Source organism: Triticum dicoccoides, chromosome 2B (genome assembly GCF_002162155.2).
Source record: "Triticum dicoccoides isolate Atlit2015 ecotype Zavitan chromosome 2B, WEW_v2.0, whole genome shotgun sequence".
NCBI lineage: Eukaryota > Viridiplantae > Streptophyta > Magnoliopsida > Poales > Poaceae > Triticum > Triticum dicoccoides.
Genome location: NC_041383.1, coordinates 142,032,089 through 142,053,233, shown reverse-complemented (window position 1 = coordinate 142,053,233; position 21,145 = coordinate 142,032,089).

Sequence of the window (21,145 nt, the reverse complement as noted above, 5' to 3'; positions counted from 1 at the left end):
CGGGCTCTCTTCTTCCTGAGGAGAGCATGAGCGTTAGTGTGACTTGAGGGCATAAACCCTAGGCGTTAAATTTGCACGCCGTACCATTGCGCCGGAATCTCGATCTGGTCCGCACTTCTTTCTAGCCCGCCTGGCTTCAGCGGCCCTTGTTGGCTGCCCGCCGCGGGCTCAGCCCTCCGCCCCAAGGATTTCCCCTGCAAAACGAAATGCTATTGGTTTATGGCATTCAAAATAAGACATGGATGGATCTTATTGGAAGTACTGGGACTTCGGTCTCGGTTACCTTGGAGGTTGGAAGTAGTCCGGGATAGTCAGCCGTAATGGCCACTAAGGTATTGTCCTTACTCAATTGATGAAACGCCCCATCAATTAACTCCACACATAAGTCCGGGTCCTCTTGGGAGTCCGGATCGAGGGACCGTTCTGGGTCCTCGGGTTGTGGAGGAGGGTTTTTTATATCCTTCACAGTCTGGCGCAGCTCCTGCGTTAACATCGCTAGGCTAAATACTCGATTATGGGAATTTCGAAAGCGGGTAGTCAGGTGAAAGTGTTCGCTCACCCATCTTGGAGGACTGTACATAGAGAATCCACCTCGTGGGTTGACACGGAGGAATTCCTCTTCTTCCCCCTTGTACAAAGCGGATAAGATCTTCATTAAAGTGGCAGCCGAATCCGGCCCCTTGCGACCGCACCGGGTGGCGTCGTCCTCTCCGTTGAAATCCCACATGGGGTGGCCTCTGTATTGAAGCGGCTGCACGCCCCGCGTAATGCATGTGGCCATGACTTCGATCATGGTCAATCCGGAATGAGCCAGCAATCTTATCCGGCTCATCAGGTAAAGAACGTCCCTGTCAGTTTCCCTTTGAGGATTCCGTGGGCCTAGCTCAGGCATTTTTTCAATGGAGCATTACTAAACTCAGGGAGGCCGATCCGTACAGGGTCTGGCAGGGGGACGTCATCCAGATAAAACCATTCTGAAGGCCAGTCCTCGGACGCCTTCTTTGGGGTACCGGACAGATATCCGGTCCCGGTGATGCGCCATAGTTCGGCTCCGCCCACTTGATAAATTGACCCTCCTGAGAGCGGGGCACAAGGCAGAACAACCTCTTCCATAGCGCGAAATGGGCCTCGATGCCCAAGAACAGCTTGCAGAGGGCCACAAAGCCCGCAACATGCAGTATGGAGGCAGGCGTGAGGTTGTGTAGCTGGAGGCCGTAGAACTCCAGTAGCCCTCGGAAAAACGGATGAATTGGAAATTCGAGTCCTCTTATTAAATAAGGGACTAGGCATACCCGCTCTCCTTGTGAGGGATTGGGGACGCTCTCCGCCTGCTCTCCGCCGCTATAGGTGGCGATCCCGACTCGAACTGGGACCATATATGCTGGGGGAGGAGCCCCTTGGATTTAAGCACTACTAGCTCGCTATGCGGGACGGAACACCGCTCCCAATCCCCGGGCCGGGGGCTGGAAAGGCGAGAGGAGGAGCTTCTTCGACCGGCCATGATGGAGTGGATCTCAGTCGAAAGCGCTCTGATGAATGCTCGCGGAGGGAAGGTGGTGTGAATTGGGTCTAGACCCCCGTATCTTTTATGGACGGCTCATTTACGCAACTAGGGGGGTAAATGAAAAAACCCTGGCTTTTCGCATTCGTTCGACACGTGGAAGATGGCCATTATGGGGCACATAAGCTGAGGAGAGCAACACGCACCAGAAGCCGGACACTATCCGACAGGTGCACAGAATTTGGAGAAGAACCCGCCTTGCAATGCCGAAGACAATTTGCGCGCCGGACTCGTCGTCATTGAAGCCTGGTTCGGGGGCTACTGATGGAGTCCTAGATTAGGGGGTGTCCGGATGGCCGGACTATGACCTTTGGCCGGACTCCCGGACTATGAAGATACTAGATTGAAGACTTCGTCCCGTGTCCGGATGGGACTTTCCTTGGCGTGGAAAGAAAGCTTGGCGATACGATATGAAGATCTCCTCCCATTGTAACCGACTCTGTGTAACCCTAGCCCTCTCCGATGTCTATGTAAACCGGAGAGTTTTAGTGCGTAGGACGAAGAACAATCATACCATAGGCTAGCTTCTAGGGTTTAGCCTCTCTGATCTCGTGGTAGATCAACTCTTGTACTACCCATATCATCAATATTAATCAAGCAGGAGTAGGGTTTTACCTCCACCGAGAGGGCCCGAACCTGGGTAAAAACATCGTGTCCCTCGTCTCCTGTTACCATCCACCTAGATGCACAGTTCGGGACCCCCTACCCGAGATCCGCCGGTTTTGACACCAACACTCTCCCTCTCTCCTTGCAGGATCAAGGAATGGGAGACGTCACCGGGCTGCACGTGTGTTGAACGCGGAGGTGCCGTCCGTTCGGCACTAGGATCTCCGGTGATTTGGATCACGATGAGTACGACTCCTTCAGCCCGGTTCACTTGAACGCTTCCGCTTAGCGATCTACAAGGGTATGTAGATGCACTCTCCTTCCCCTTGTTGCTAGATTACTCCATAGATTGATCTTGGTAATGCGTAGAAAATTTTGAATTTCTGCTACGTTCCCCAACAGTGGTGTCAGAGCGAGGTTTATGCGTAGATTCTATGGACGAGTAGAACACAAGTTGTTGTGGGCATTGATTTTGTTCAATATGCTTACCGTTCCTAGTCTTATCTTGATTCGGCGGCATCGTGGGATGAAGCGGCCCGGACCGACCTTACACGTACACTTACGTGAGACAGGTTCCACCGACTGACATGCACTTGTTGCATAAGGTGGCTAGCGGGTGCCAGTCTCTCCCACTTTAGTCGGATCGGATTTGATGAAAAGGGTCCTTATGAAGGGTAAATAGCAAATGAGATATCACGTTGTGGTTTTTTGCGTAGGTAAGAAACATTCTTGCTAGAAACCCATAGCAGCCACGTAAAACATGCAAACAAAAATTAGAGGACGTCTAACTTGTTTTTGCAGGCTATGCTATGTGATGTGATATGGCCAAAAGAATGTGATGAATGATATGTGATGTATGAGATTGATCATGTTCTTGTAATAGGAATAACGACTTGCATGTCGATGAGTATGACAACCGGCAGGAGCCATAGGAGTTGTCTTTATTTATTGTATGACCCGTGTGTCAGTGAACAATGCCATGTAATTATTTTACTTTATTTCTAAACCGTTAGCCATAGTAGTAGAAGTAATAGTTGGCGAGACAACTTCATGGAGACACGATGATGGAGATCATGGTGTCATGCCCGTGACGATGATGATCATGGAGCCCCGAAGATGGAGATCAAAAGGAGCAAAATGATATTGGCCATATCATGTCACTATTTGATTGTATGTGATGTTTATCATGTTTATGCATCTTATTTGCTTAGAACGACGGTAGTAAATAAGATGACCCCTCATTAAAATTTCAAGAAAGTGTCCCCCTAACTGTGCACCGTTGCAAAAGTTTGTTGTTTCGAAGCACCACGTGATGATCGGGTGTAATAGATTCTAATGTTCACATACAACGGGTGTAAGCCAGATTTACACACGCGAAACACTTAGGTTGACTTGACGAGCCTAGCATGTACACACATGGCCTCGGAACACAAGAGACCAAAAGGTCGAACATGAGTCGTATAGTAGATACGATCAACATGAAGATGTTCACCGATGATGATTAGTCCGTCTCACGTGATGATCGGACATGGGCTAGTTGACTCAGATCATGTATCACTTAGATGACTAGAGGGATGTCTATCTGAGTGGGAGTTCATTAAATAATCAGATGAACTCAATTATCATGAACATAGTCGAAAGGTTTTTGCAAATTATGTCGTAGCTCACGCTTTAGTTCTACTGTTTTAGATATGTTCCTAGAGAAAATTTAGTTGAAAGTTGATAGTAGCAATTATGCGGACAGGGTCCGTAAACTGAGGATTGTCCTCGTTGCTTCGTAGAAGGCTTATGTCCTTAATGCACCACTCGGTTTGCTGAACCTCAAACGTTGTCTGTGGATGTTGCGAACATTTGACATACACGTTTTGATAACTACGTGATAGTTCAGTTAAACATTTTAGAGTTGAGGCACCAAAGACGATTTCGAAACGTCGCGGAACATATGAGATGTTTCGAGGGCTTAAATTGGGATTTCAGGCTCGTGCCCACGTCAAGAGGTATAAGACCTCCGACGAGCTTCTTGGCCTACAAACTAAGGGAGAAAAGCTCAATCGTTGAGCTTGTACTCAGAATGTCTTGGTACAACAATCACTTGAATCGAGTGGGAGTTGATCTTCCAGATGAGATAGTGATGTTTCTCCAAAATCATTGCCACCAAGCTGCTAGAACTTCGTGATGAACTATAACATATCAGGGATAGATATGATGATCCTTGAGACATTGGCGATGTTTGACACCGCGAAAGTAGAAATCAAGAAGGAGCATCAATTGTTGATGGTTAGTGAAACCACTAGTTTCAAGAAGGGCAGGGCAAGAAGGAACACTTCATGAAATGGCAAATCAACTGGTGCTCTAGTGAAGAAACCCAAGGTTGAACCCAAACCCGAGACTAAGTGCTTCTGTAATAAGGGAATAGCCCCTGGAGCGGAATTACCCTAGATACTTGGTAGATAAGAAGGCTGGCAAGGTCGATAGAAGTATATTGGATATACATTATGTTAACGTGTACTTTACTAGTACTCCTAGTAGCACCAGGGTATTAGATACCGGTTTGGTCGCTAAGTGTAAGTAACTCGAAATAAAAGCTACGGAACAAATGGAGACTAGCTAAAGGTGAGCTGACGATATGTGTTGGAAGTGTTTCCAAGGTTGATGTGATCAAGCATCGCACGCTCCCTCTACCATCGAGAATGGTCTTAAACCTAAATAATTGTTATTTGGTGTTTGAGTTGAGCATAGACATGATTGGATTGTGTCTATCGCAATACGGTTATTCATTTAAGGAGAATAATGGTTACTCTGTTTATTTGAATAATACCTTCAATTGTCTTGCACCTAAAATGAATGGTTTATTGAATCTCGATCGTAGTGATACACATTTTCATGCCAAAAGATATAAGATAGTAATGATAGTACCACTTACTTGTGGCACTGCCATGTAAGTCATATTGCTATAAAACGCATGAAGAAGCTCCATGTTGATGGATCTTTGGACTCACTCGTTTTTTGAAAAGATTTAGACATGCTAACCATGTCTATTGGTGTATATGCATGAAGAAACTCCATGCAAATGGAACGTTTGGACTCACTTGATTTTGAATCACTTGAGACATGCAAATCATACCACATGGGCAAGATGACTGAAAGCCTCGTTTTCAGTAAAATGGAAGAAGAAAGCAACTTGTTGGAAGTAATACATTTTGATGTGTGCAGTCCAATGAGTGATGAGGCACGCAGTGGATAACGTTGTGTTCTTACTTCACGGATGATTTGAGTAGATACTGGGTATATTTACTTGATGAAACAAAAGTCTCATTTATTGAATGGTTCAAGTAATTTCAGAGTGAAGTTGAAAATCATCGTGACAAGAGGATAAAATGTCTATCATATGATCATGGAGATGAGTATCTGAGTTACGAGCTTTGGCACGCAATTAAGAAATTGTGGAAATTGTTTCACAATTAATACCGCCTGGGACACCATAGTCTGATGGTGTGTCCGAACATCATAGTTGCACCCTATTGGATATGGTGCGTACCATGATGTCTCTTATCGAATTACCACTATCATTCATTGGTTAGGCATTAGAGACAACCGCACTCACTTTAATGGGGCACAACATAATTCCATTGAGACGACACCGTTTGAACAGACGACACCGTTTGAACTATGGTTTGGAGAAACCTAAGTTGTCGTTTCTTAAAAAGTTTGCGGCTGCGACACTTATGTGAAAAAGTTTCAGGTTGATAAGCTCGAACCCAAAGCGGATAAAATGCATCTTCATAGGACACCCGAAACAGTTGGGTATACCGCCTAATTCAGATCCGAAAGCAATAGGGATTGTTTCTTGAATCGGGTCCTTTCTCGAGGAAAATTTTGTCTCGAAAGAATTGAGTGGGAGGATGGTGGAGACTTGATGAGGTTAATGAACCAATGTGTAGCAGGCCACAATAAGTTGTTCATGTGGCACCTACACCAATTGAAGTAGTGATCATGACACTTCGGATCAAGTCACTACCGAACCTCGTAGGTCGACAAGGACGCGTACTATTTCAGAGTAGTACGCAATCCTGTCTTAGAGGTCATGTTGCTAGACAACAACGAACCTACGAGCTATGGAGAAGCAATGGTGGGCCCGGATTCCAACAAATGGCTCGAGGCCATAAAATCCGAGAGAGGATCCATGTATGAAAACAAAGTGTAGACTTTGGCAGAACTACTTGATGGTCGTAAGGCTATTGGGTACAGATGGATTTTAAAAGGAAGACGGACAATGATGGTAAGTATCACCATTAAGAAATCTCGACTTGTCGTTAATATGTTTTCCGACAAGTTCAAGGAGTTGACTATGATGAGACTTTCTCACTCGTAGCAATGCTAAGAGTCCGTTGGAATTATATTAGCAATTACTGCATGATTTATGAAATCTTGTAGATAGGATGTCAAAAACATTGTTTCCTCGACGATATTCTTGAGGAAAGGTTGTATGTGATACAACCAGAAGGTTTTGACAATCCTGAAAGATGGTAACAAGTGTGCAAAGCTCCAGCAATCCTTCTAAGGACTGGAGTAAGCATCTTGGAGTTGGAATGTACGCTTTGATGAAATGATCAAAGATTTTGGGTTTATACAAAGTTTATGAGAAACTTGTATTTCCAAAGAAGTGAGTGGGAGCACTATAGCATTTCTGATGAGTATATGTTGTTGACATATTGTTGATCGGAAATGATGTAGAATTTCTGGAAAGCATATAGGGTTGTTTGAAAGGTATTTTTCGATAGAAAACCTGGATTAAGCTGCTTGAACATTGAGCATCAAGATCTATGAGGATAGATCAAAAACGCTAAATGGTACTTTCAAATGAGCACATACCTTGACATGATCCTGAAGGTGTTCAAGATGGATCAGTCAAGGAAGGAGTTTTTGCCTAAGTTGTAAGGTAGGAAGTTAAGACTTAAAGCTCGACCACGGTAGAAAAGAGAGAAAGGACGAAGGTCGTCCCCTATGCTTCAAACGTAGGCTTTATAGTATGCTAGTACCGCACCGGAAGTGTGCCTTGCCATGAGTCAGTCAAGGGGTACAAGAATGATCCAGGAATGGATCATTGGACAGCGGTCAAAATTGTCCTTGGAGTAAATAAGGACATGTTTCTCTATTATGGAGGTGATAAAGAGTTCGGCGTAAAGGGTTATGTCGATGCAAGATTTAACACCTATCCGAATGACTCTGAGTAGCAAACCGGATACATATAGTGGAGCAACCATTTGGAATAGCTCCAAGTGGAGCGTGGAAGCAGCATTTACAATATAACCTAGAGATTTGCATAGTACATACGGATCTGAATGTTGCAGACCTGTTGAGTAAAACCTCTCTCATAAGCAAAACATGATCAAACCCCAGAACTCATTGAGTCTTAATCACATGATGATGTGAACTAGTTTAGTGACACTAGTAAACTCTTTGGATGTTGGTCACATGGCGATGTGACCTGTGAGTGTTAATCACATGGCGATGTGAACTAGATTATTGACTCTAGTGCAAGTGGGAGACTATTGGAAATATGCCCTAGAGGCAATAATAAATTAGTTATTATTATTATATTTCCTTGTTCATGATAATCGTTTATTATCCATGCTATAATTTTATTGATAGGAAACTCAAATACATGTGTGGGTACATAGACAACACCATGCCCCTAGTAAGCCTCTAGTTGACTAGCTCGTTGATCAATAGATGGTTACGGTTTCCTGACCATGGACATTGGATGTCGTTGATAACGAGATCACATCATTAGGAGAATGATGTGATGGACGAGACCCAATCCTAAGCCTAGCACAAAGATCGTGTAGTTCATATGCTAAAGCTTTTCTAATGTCAAGTATCATTTCCTTAGACCATGAGATTGTGCAACTCCCAAATACCGTAGGAATTATTTGGGTGTACCAAACGTCACAACGTAACTGGGTGGCTATAAAGGTGCACTACGGGTATCTCCGAAAGTGTCTGTTGGGTTGGCACAAATTGAGACTGGGATTTGTCACTCCGCGTGACGGAGAGGTATCTCTGGGCCCACTCGGTAGGACATCTGCATAATGTGCACAATGTGACCAAGGGGTTGATCACGGGATGATGTGTTATGGAACGAGTAAAGAGACTTGCCGGTAACGAGATTGAACAAGGTATCGAGATACCGACGATCAAATCTCGGACAAGTACAATACCGCTAGACAAAGGGAATTGAATACAGGATTGATTGAATCCTCGACATCGTGGTTCATCCAATGAGATCATCGTGGCACATGTGGGAGCCAACATGGGTATCCAGATCCCGCTGTTGGTTATTGACCGGAGAATGTCTCGGTCATGTCTGCATGGTTCCCAAACCCGTAGGGTCTACACACTTAAGGTTCGATGACGCTAGGGTTATAGGGAATAGATATACGTTGTTACCGAATGTTGTTCGGAGTCCCGGATGAGATCCCGGACGTCACGAGGAGTTCTGGAATGATCTGGAGGTAAAGATTTATATATGGGAAGTCCTGTATTGGTCACCGAAAAAGTTTCGGGTGCTATCGGCAACGTACCGGGACCACCGAGAGGGACCCGGGGGTCCAGCAGGTGGGGCCACCGGCCCCAGAGGGCTGCATGGGCCAAGTGTGGGATTGGACCAGCCCCGGTGGGCTGGTGCACCCCCCCACCAGGGCCGAAGGTGCCTAGGGTTTGGGGAGGGGGCGCCTCCACCTTGCTTGGGGGGCAAGTTTCCCCCTCTCCCCCCTTGGCCGCACCCTAGATGGGATCTAGGGGCTGCCGCACCCCTTGGGGTGGGAACCCAAGAGGGGGCGCTGCCCCCTCCCTCTCCCCTATATATAGTTGAGGTGTTTGGGGCTGCCAACACATGAGTTTTCACCTCTCCTTGGCGCAACCCTCCCCCTCTCCCAAGTCCTCCTCCTCTCCCGTGGTGCTTGGTGAAGCCCTACAGGATTGCCACGCTCCTCCACCACCAACACGCCGTCGTGCTGCTGCTGGACGGAGTCTTCCCCAACCTCTCCCTCTCTCCTTGCTGGATCAAGGCATGGGAGACGTCACCGGGCTGCACGTGTGTTGAACGCGGTGGTTCCGTCCGTTCGGCACTAGGATCTCCGGTGATTTGGATCACGACGAGTACGACTCCTTCAACCCTGTTCACTTGAACGCTTCCGCTTAGCAATCTACAAGGGTATGTAGATGCACTCTCCTTCACCTTGTTGCTAGATTACTCCATAGATTGATCTTTGTGATGCGTAGAAATTTTTGAATTTCTGCTACGTTCCCCAACAGTGGTGTCAGAGCCAGGTTTATGCGTAGATTCTATGGACGAGTAGAACACAAGTTGTTGTGGGCGTTGATTTTTTTCAATATGCTTACCGTTACTAGTCTTGTCTTGATTCGGCGGCATCGTGGGATGAAGCGGCCCGGACTGACCTTACACGTACACTTACGTGTGACATGTTCCACCGACTGACATGCACTTGTTGCATATGGTGGCTAGCGGGTGCCAGTCTCTCCCACTTTAGTCGGATCGGATTCGATGAAAAGGGTCCTTATGAAGGGTAAATAGCAATTGACATATCACGTTGTGGTTTTTTGCGTAGGTAAGAAACATTCTTGCTAGAAACCCATAGCAGCCACGTAAAACATGCAAACAACAATTAGAGGACGTCTAACTTGTTTTTGCAGGCTATGTATGAGATTGATCATGTTCTTGTAATAGGAATAATGACTTGCATGTCGATGAGTATGACAACCGGCAGGAGCCATAGGAGTTGTCTTTATTTATTGTATGAGCTTCGTGTCACTGAACAACGCCATGTAATTATTTTACTTTATTGCTAAACTGTTAGCCATAGTAGTAGAAGTAATAGTTGGCGAGACAACTTCATGGAGACACGATGATGGAGATCATGATGATGGAGATCATGGTGTCATGCCGGTGACGATGATGATCACGGAGCCCCGAAGATGGAGATCAAAAGGAGCAAAATGATATTGGCCATATCATGTCACTATTTGATTGCATGTGATGTTTATCATGTTTATGCATCTTATTTGCTTAGAACGACGGTAGTAAATAAGATGATCCCTCATTAAAATTTCAAGAAAGTGTTCGCCCTAACTGTGCACTGTTGCGAAAGTTCGTTGTTTCGAAGCACCACATGATGATCGGGTGTGATAGGTTCTAATGTTCACATACAACGGGTGTAAGCCAGATTTACACACGCGAAACACTTAGGTTGACTTGACGAGCCTAGCATGTACAGACATGGCCTCGGAACACAAGAGACCGAAAGGTCGAGCATGAGTTGTATAGTAGATACGATCAACATGAAGATGTTCACCGATCATGACTAGTCCGTCTCACATGATGATCAGACACGGGCTAGTTGACTCGGATCATGTATCACTTAGATGACTAGAGGGATGTCTATCTGAGTGGGAGTTCATTAAATAATCAGATGAACTCAATTATCATGAACATAGTCGAAAGGTTTTTGCAAATTATGTCGTAGCTCATGCTTTAGTTCTACGGTTTTAGATATGTTCCTAGAGAAAATTTAGTTGAAAGTTGATAGTAGCAATTATGCGAACTGGGTCCGTAAACTGAGGATTGTCCTCGTTGCTTCGTAGAAGGCTTATGTCCTTAATGTACCGCTCAGTATGCTGAACCTCGAACGTTGTCTGTGGATGTTGCGAACATTTGACATACACGTTTTGATAACTACGTTATAGTTCAGTTAAACGGTTTAGAGTTGAGGCACCAAAGACGATTTAGAAATGTCGCGGAACATCTGAGATGTTTCGAGGGCTTAAATTGGGATTTTAGGCTCGTGCCCACGTCAAGAGGTATAAGACCTCCGACGAGCTTCTTGGCCTACAAACTAAGGGAGAAAAGCTCAATCGTTGAGCTTGTAGTCAGATTGTCTGGGTACAACAATCACTTGAATCGAGTGGGAGTTGATCTTCCAGATGAGATAGTGATGTTTCTCCAAAATCATTGCCACCAAGCTGCTAGAACTTCATGATGAACTATAACATATCAAGGATAGATATGATGATCCTTGAGACATTGGCGATGTTTGACACCGCGAAAGTAGAAATCAAGAAGGAGCATCAATTGTTGATGGTTAGTGAAATCACTAGTTTCAAGAAGGGCAAGGGCAAGAAGGAACACTTCATGAAACGGCAAATCAGCTGGTGCTCTAGTGAAGAAACCCAAGGTTGAACCCAAACCCGAGAATAAGTGCTTCTGTAATAAGGGGAATAGCCACTGGAGCGGAATTACCCTAGATACTTGGTAGATGAGAAGGCTGGCAAGGTCGATAGAAGTATATTTGATATACATTATGGTAATGTGTACTTTACTAGTATTCCTAGTAGCACCAGGGTATTTGATACCGGTTTGGTCGCTAAGTGTTAGTAACTCGAAATAAAAGCTACGGAATAAATGGAGACTAGCTAAAGGTGAGATGACGATATGTGTTGGAAGTGTTTCCAAGGTTGATGTGATCAAGCATCGCACGCTCCCTCTACCATCGAGATTGGTCTTAAACCTAAATAATTGTTATTTGGTGTTTGCGTTGAGCATAGACATGATTGGATTATGTCTATCGCAATACAGTTATTCATTTAAGGAGAATAATGGTTACTCTGTTTATTTGAATAATACCTTCAACGATCTTGCACCTAAAATGAATGGTTTATTGAATCTCAATCGTAGTGATACACATTTTCATGCCAAAAGATATAAGATAGTAATGATAGTACCACTTACTTGTGGCACTGCCATGTAAGTCATATTGCTATAAAACGCATGAAGAAGCACCATGTTGATGGATCTTTGGACTCACTCGTTTTTTGAAAAGATTCAGACATGCGAACCATGTCTATTGGTGTATATGCATGAAGAAACTCCATGCAAATGGACCGTTTGGACTCACTTGAATTTGAATCACTTGAGACATGAAAATCATACCACATGGGCAAGATGACTGGAAGCCTCGTTTTCAGTAAAATGGAACAAGAAAGCAACTTGTTGGAAGTAATACATTTTGATGTGTGCGGTCCAATGAGTGCTGAGGCACGCAATAGATATCGTTGTGTTCTTACTTCACAGATAATTTGAGTAGATACTGAGTGTATTTACTTGACGAAACACAAGTCTCAATTATTGAATGGTTCAAGTAACTTCAGAGTGAATTTGAAAATCATCGTGACAAGAGGATAAAATGTCTATGATATGATCATGGAGATGAGTATCTGAGTTACGAGCTTTGGCACGCAATTAAGACATTGTGGAAATTGTTTCACAATTAATACCGCCTGGAACACCATAGTGTGATGGTGTGTCCAAACATCATAGTTGCACCCTATTGGATATGGTGCGTGCCATGATGTCTCCTATCGAATTACCACCATCGTTCATGGGTTAGGCATTAGAGACAACCGCACTCACTTTAATGGGGCACAATATAATTCCATTGAGACTACACCGTTTGAACTATGGTTTGGAGAAACCTAAGTTGTCGTTTCTTAAAAAGTTTGGGGCTGCGACGCTTATGTGAAAAAGTTTCAGGTTGATAAGCTCGAACCCAAAGCGGATAAAATGCATCTTCATAGGACACCCAAAACAGTTGGGTATACCTCCTAATTCAGATCCGAAAGCAATAGGGATTGTTTCTTGAATCGGGTCCTTTCTCGAGGAAAAGTTTGTCTCGAAAGAATTGAGTGGGAGGATGGTGGAGACTTGATGAGGTTAATGAACCAGTGTGTAGCAGGGCACAAGAAGTTGTTCATGTGGCACCTACACCAATTGAAGTAGTGATCATGACGCTTCGGATCAAGTCACTACCGAACCTCGTAGGTCGACAAGGACGCGTACTATTTCAGAGTAGTATGCAATCCTGTCTTAGAGGTCATGTTGCTAGACAACAATGAACCTACGAGCTATGGAGAAGCAATGGTGGGCCCAGATTCCGACAAATGGCTCGAGGCCATAAAATCCAAGAGAGGATCCATGTATGAAAACAAAGTGTATACTTTGGCAGAACTACTTGATGGTCGTAAGGCTATTCGGTACAGATGGATTTTAAAAGGAAGACGGACAATGATGGTAAGTATCACCATTAAGAAAGCTCGACTTGTCGTTAGGATGTTTTCTGACAAGTTCAAGGAGTTGACTACGATGACACTTTCTCACTCGTAGCGATGCTAAGAGTCCGTTGGAATTATATTAGCAATTACTGCATGATTTATGAAATCTTGCAGATAGGATGTCAAAAACATTGTTTCCTCGACGATATTCTTGAGGAAAGGTTGTATGTGATACAACCAGAAGGTTTTGACAATCCTGAAAGATGCTAACAAGTGCGCAAAGCTCCAGCAATCCTTCTAAGGACTGGAGTAAGCATCTCGGAGTTGGAATGGATGCTTTGACGAAATGATCAAAGATTTTGGGTTTATACAAAGTTTATGAGAAACTTGTATTTCCAAAGAAGTCAGTGGGAGCACTATAGCATTTCTGATGAGTATATGTTGTTGACATATTGTTGATCAAAAATGATGTAGAATTTCTGGAAAGCATATAGGGTTGTTTATAAGGTGTTTTTCGATAGAAAACCTGGATTAAGCTGCTTGAACATTGAGCATCAAGATCTATGACGATAGATCAAAAACGCTAAATGGTACTTTCAAATGAGCACATACCTTGACATGATCCTGAAGGTGTTCAAGATGGATCAGTCAAGGAAGGAGTTCTTGCCTGAGTTGTAAGGTATGAAGTTAAGACTTAAAGCTCGACCACGGCAGAAAAGAGAGAAAGTATGAAGGTCGTCCCCTATGCTTTAGACGTAGTCTCTATAGTATGCTATGCTGTGTACCGCACCGGAAGTGTGTCTTGCCATGAGCCAGTCAAGGGGTACAAGATGATCCAGGAATGGATCATTGGACAGCGGTCAAAATTGTCCTTGGAGTAAATAAGGACATGTTTCTTGATTATGGAGGTGATAAAGAGTTCGGCGTAAAGGGCTACGTCGATGCAAGCTTTAACACCTATCCGAATGACTCTGAGTAGCAAACCGGATACGAATAGTGGTGCAACCATTTGGAATAGCTCCAAGTGGAGCATGGAAGCAGCATTTACAATATAACCTAGAGATTTGCGAAGTACATACGGATCTGAATGTTGCAGACCTGTTGACTAAAACCTCTCTCACAAGCAAAACATGATCAAACCCCAGAACTCATTCAGTCTTAATCACATGATGATGTGAACTAGTTTAGTGACACTAGTAAACTCTTTGGATGTTGGTCACATGGCGATGTGACCTGTGAGTGTTAATCACATGGCGAAGTGAACTAGATTATTGACTCTAGTGCAAGTGGGAGTCTGTTGGAAATATGCCCTAGAGGCAATAATAAATTAGTTATTATTATTATATTTACTTGTTCATGATAATCGTTTATTATCCACGCTATAATTGTATTGATAGGAAACTCAGATACATGTGTGGGTACATAGACAACACCATGTCCCTAGTAAGCCTCTAGTTGACTAGCTCGTTGATCAATAGATGGTTACGGTTTCCTGACCATGGACATTGGATGTCGTTGATAACGAGATCACATCATTAGGAGAATGATGTGATGGACGAGACCCAATCCTAAGCCTAGCACAAAGATCGTGTAGTTCGTATGCTAAAGCTTTTCTAATGTCAAGTATCATTTCGTTAGACCATGAGATTGTGCAACTCCTGGATACCGTAGGAATGCTTTGGGTGTACCAAACGTCACAACGTAACTGGGTTGCTATAAAGGTGCACTACGGGTATCTCGGAAAGTGTCTGTTGGGTTGGCCCGAATCGACACTGGGATTTATCACTCCGCGTGACGGAGAGGTATCTCTGGGCCCACTCGGTAGGACATCATCATAATGTGCACAATGTGACAAAGGGGTTAATCACGGGATGATGTGTTACGGAACGAGTAAAGAGACTTGCTGGTAACGAGATTGAACAAGGTATCGAGATACCGACGATCGAATCTCGGGCAAGTACAATACCGCAAGACAAAGGGAATTGAATACGGGATTGATTGAATCCTCGACATCGTGTTTCATCCGATGAGATCATCATGGAACATGTGGGTGCCAACATGGGTATCCAGATCCCGCTGTTGGTTATTGACCGTAGAATATCTCGGTCATGTCTGCATGGTTCCCGAACCCATAGGGTCTACACACTTAAGGTTCGATGACGCTAGGGTTATAGGGAATAGGTATACGTGGTTACCGAATGCTGTTCGGAGTCTCAGATGATATCCTGGACGTCACGAGGAGTTCCGGAATGATCCGGAGTTAAAGATTTATATATGGGAAGTCCTGTTTTGGTCACTCGAAAAGTTTCGGTTGCTATCTGTAATGTATCGGGACCACCAGGAGGGTCCCGGGGGTCCACCAGGTGGGGCCACCGGCCCCAGAGGGCTGCATGGGCCAAGTGTGGGAGGGGACCAGCCCTAGGTGGGCTGGTGCGCCTCCCCCACCAGGGCCCAAGGTGCCTAGGGTTTGGGGAGGGGGCACCTCCACCTTGCTTGGGGGGCAAGTTTCCCCCTCTCCCCCCTTGGCCGCACCCTAGATGGGATCTAGGGGCTGCCGCACCCCTTGGGGAGGGAACCCTAGAGGGGGCGCAACCCCTCCCTCTCCCCTATATATAGTTGAGGTCTTTGGGGCTGCCAACACATGAGTTTTCACCTTTCCCTGGCACAGCCCTCCCCCTCTCCCAAGTCCACCTCCTCTCCCGCGGTGCTTGGTGAAGCCCTGCAGGATTGCCACGCTCCTCCACGACCACCACGCCATCGTGATGCTGCTGGATGAATCTTCCCCAACCTCTCCCTCTCTCCTTGCTGGATCAAGGCATGGGAGACGTCACCGGGCTGCACGTGTGTTGAACGCGGAGGTGCCTTCCGTTCAGTACTAGGATCTCCGGTGATTTGGATCACGATGAGTACGACTCCTTCAACCCCGTTCACTTGAACGCTTCTGCTTAGCGATCTACATGGGTATGTAGATGCACTCTCCTTCCCCTCGTTGCTAGATTACTCCATAGATTGATCTTGGTGATGCATAGAAAATTTTGAATTTCTGCTACGTTCCCCAACAATAAACCACTCTCGAGCTCTCTCAGCTAGCAAGGTGGGACTAAACTTTTGACGCGGGGCAGCACAAGGCCTTTGGTCCCGGTTGGTGCCACCAACTGGGACTAAAGGGGCGCATTGGTACCGAGTCGTGGCAGTAACTGGGACCAATGCCCCCTTTAGTCCTGGTTGGTGCCACCAACCGGGACCAAAGGCCTCTGCTTCCCGCCCTTTGGGCTATTGAAAAGAGACCTTTGGTCACGATTGGTGGCACCAACTGGGACTAAAGGGGGCATTAGTCCCGGTTGGTCTCACGAACTGGGACCAATGCTCTTGCTATATATACAACACTTGTCAAAAATTTCATTCAGTTCCTCATTCTCCCCGCCGCCGACGCTGCCCTCTGCCTCGACACCCTGCTCCTCGTCGTCGTCGCCCGTGCCCGTCGTCGCCGCCCGTGCCCGTCGTCGCCGCCCTCGTCGTCGCCCGCGCCCTGCGCCGCCCTGACGTCGCCCGCGCCCCGCGCCGCTGAGGGAGTCCTGGATTAGGGGGTGTCCGGATGGCCGGACTATGACCTCTGGCCGGACTCGCGGACTATGAAGATACAAGATTGAAGACTTCGTCCCGTGTCCGTATAGGACTTTCCTTGGCGTGGAAGGCAAGCTTGGCAATGCGATATGAAGATGTCATGCCCAATATGCGATACTATCCTAAAGAGACTCGAAGGTCCTACCAAGGATAGAACCGCATATTGAAAGGCTTTTGCAAGGTGGATAACATTACATCAACATTACATAATAGATGGGGATACATACAAAAGGCATACAATGCCACACGAATACAACATCATCATCCATAAGAACAATATCCGACTACGGATGAAACACAAACAGAAACTCAAACGACATCCACCCTGCTAGCCCAGGCTGCCGACCTGGAACCTATCCCCTGATCGAAGAAGAAGCAGAAGAAGAACTCCAAAAACAAGCAAACATCGCTCCCGCGTCATGATCATCGCATAACCTGTACCTGCAACTGTTGTTGTAGTAATCTATGAGCCACGAGGACTCAGCAATCCCATTACCATGGGTATCAAGACTAGCAAAGCTTAATGGTAAGGAAGGGGTAAAGTGGTGAGGTTGCAGCAGCGACTAAGCATATATGCTGGCTAACATACGCAAATAAGAGCGAGAAGAGAGCAAAAGGAACGGTCGTGAAGCTAGCAATGATCAAGAAGTGATCCTGAACTCCTACTTACGTCAAACATAACCCAAAACCGTGTTCACTTCCCGGACACCGCCGAGAAGAGACCATCACGGCTACACACGCGATTGATGCATTTTAATTCGGATCTGGTGTCAAGTTATCTACAACCGGACATTAACAAATTCCCATTTGCCCATAACCGCGGGCACGGCTTTCCTAAGTTTATGCCCTGCAGGGGTGTCCCAACTTAGCCCATGATAAGCTCTCGCGATCAACGAAGGATATACCTTCTCCCAGGAAGACCCGATCAGACTCGGAATCCCGGTTTACAAGACATTTCGATAATGGTAAAACAAGACCAGCAAGACCGCCCGATGCGCCGACAATCCCGATAGGAGCTGCACATATCTCGTTCTCAGGGCAACACCGGATGAGCAATCCGTACAACTAAAACCAGACCTCAAGTTTCCATGAGGGGGCGCTGCAAAGGGCTCTAGTTCGGACCAACACTTAGACAAAGCATTGGCCCGGGGGGGCTACAATAAAGATGACCCTTTGGTTAATTACCCCCAAGGGAAAAGTAGGTGGTGGTGAGGCAAATGGTAAAACCAATGTTGGGCCTTGCTGGAGGAGTTTTATTCAAAGCGAACTGTCAAGGGGGTCCCATAAATCACCCAACCGCGTATGGAACGCAAAAACCAGGAACATAACACCGGTATGACGGAAACTAGGGCGGCAAGAGTGGAACAAAACACCAGGCATAAGGCCGAGCCTTCCACCCTTTACCAAGTATATAGATGCATTAATTAAATAAGAGATATTGTGAAATCCCAACACAAACCTGTTCGCCATGGAGCAATCTTCAACTTCACCTGCAACTAACAACACTATAAGAGGGGCTGAGCAAAAGCGGTAACATAGCCAAGCAACGGTTTGCTAGGAAGGGTGTGAAAGGTTAGAGGTTCATGGCAATTTGGGAGGCTTGAGGAGCAAAAGATAGGTAACGCAGCATAGCGATAGAACGAAGCAACTAGCATAGCAATGGTAGTAGTGAGATCCAGGGTAGCGGTCATCTTGCCTGAAATCCCGCAAGTAAGAAGAACGAGTCCATGAAGAAGATGAAGCCACGAAGACGAACCAAGCATAGACAAACGAATCCTCACGATCGCAACGAAATGAGAACTATCAAGAGAAGCACACAACACGGTAAACACACCACACATAGACAAGACATGATGCACGACAAGCATGATGCAAGACAAGACTACATGAAGCTACTCATGGCAAGAGATGATGCAAACAAGAGCAACACATCAAGGCAAGTTCAAATGAGGCCGGGAACAACATATAACAATTCCGGTAAGTCTTGATATGCATATTTCGAAATTGGTCCAGATCTGAATAAACCTTATGTTCAAGTTGTTAAACAGAAGTTAAGATGAACCAAGAAGTTCTACACGAGATTCTAGTCAAGTTACATATGAAGTTCATTTAATTTGGAGCTACGGCCTAGAAGATATGAGCAAAACAAGTTAAACATAGCATTGATGCAAAATGCATTCAAACATCAAGAAAACACACTCAAAACATGGATGCAACAAGGTAATATGAAACTACACACAATTCTAAGCAAGTTTCATATAGAGCACAGTCAAAACGGAGCAACGGTTCAACACATGCAGCAGTACCAAAACAACATGCTACAGTACCACAATATGAAAACAAAAGGCATGGACATGATGTACAGGTAAAGCATAACAAAACATGAACACTAAGCTATCTCCAGAAATCACAAGAACATGCTCCAAAACAAATGACAAGATAGCAATTAATAACAGTTTTAGACTTTGCAGAAATAACATCAGGTTGCAATGTTTAAAGCTATCAAACAACATGTTACAGGAACTTATCATGGCAAACAAAGGCATGGCATGAATCTACTAAACCCATAGAACAAAAGTCCTTTACTGACCATGAGCCAAAAAGGATCAGAAGATATGATGGCACCCATGAAAATATAGCAACTTATATGACAGATTCAAACATGGCAAGAACAACGATAAGTAGGCATGTTGGTGAGCTTGAACCACTCACCACAGAGCAATACATGGCATTAAAAGGCAACCAACAGTAATAAGACATGTTTATGAAGCTAAGCATGGCAAGAGAAAGTTCATAGGGTGCATGGATCACTAACAAAGCACATGGAAACAACTGAACTTAATGTTAACAGGCTGATAGAAACATTATTTAGCAATTTGAGAGCAAGATTACCACAAGCTACAACAAGCTATAAATGCAACCAGGGGAACGTATGGATATAGCATGACATGTATAACAAAACATCCTTAGTTAACATCTCTAGATTATGCATAGAATGACTTGTAGAAGCAGGTTTACATATCATCACAAAATAACAGATTCAGCCTAGCAAAACAGTAACAACAAGTACACTACTTCACGAGCTCGATTCTGTCACCACAAGTCATTGCATGACAAGGTAAGCATAGCATCAGCAAGTAGACATGTTAATGAAACTAACCAAGGCAAGAACAAGTTCATAGCATGCAAGGATCAACGACAACAACCTTGGCAAAATTGAATAACATGTAAACAATCTGCCAGGAAACATTTTATAGCAAAAGTAGAGCAAGAAAATGACATGCTAGACTACTCGATAATTGCAAACAGGGGCATGAATGGATAGAGCATAACCATATGTTCAAAACATCCTTACTGAAGTATCTCAAAATATGCTTGGATCTCTCTGTAGCATCAAGTTTACATGGCATAAAAATAACAGCAGAACAGGGACTGAAATCAACAACATCACGAAGCCTAGTTTGCATGCTTGTTCTAGTCACCACATTGATCACAAAAATACATGGCAAACACCCCTGTAAATATGGCATGATGTATCACAAAACACATGTAGGACTCATGCTCATAGGATGCTTACATCAATCATGGCAAAAATGACAAATGAGCAAGTTCTATTAACACACAGCAGACAACATTATATAGCACTCTTGCAACAATGATTCAGGCATCAAGATGAGCTCAAATGAACATGATGCAATGTAACAATATGAAGAGCATCTCACAACGAACAATTTGACATATTACACGCACAAAACGGAGCTACGGATGCAGAGCTATGGCGGGTCAAAGGGGCACCAAAATGCAAATAAATTAGGGACTTGGCAGAAATATCACCTCCGCGAAAAGTCAACGCGGGATCGAGCGGAGCGGGACGGCGCTGTGTGGGATGGATCCGACCGTTTGGATCACGGGACGGGTGGATCTCGTCCACCCGCCCGGATCTGGCCGGAGCGAAGGCGGCGACGGGTGGCGCTCCGGCGAAGGGCGGCGAGGTGCGCGGGGCGCCGGTGAGGCGGATCCGACGCGAGGCTGTTGCCGGCGGAGAGGCGCGGGGCGCGATGTTGGTCGCGGCGGCGGCGAGGGAAGGGATCGGCGGCGGGGTCCGGCAGGAGGCATGCGGCAGAGCACGCCGGCGGCGGTGGAGGAGAACGACGGCGAAGATCCGGCGGCGAGCGGAGGTGGAGGGAGCCGGGCGCCGCTGGGGTCGATGCGGGGCGACGCGACCCG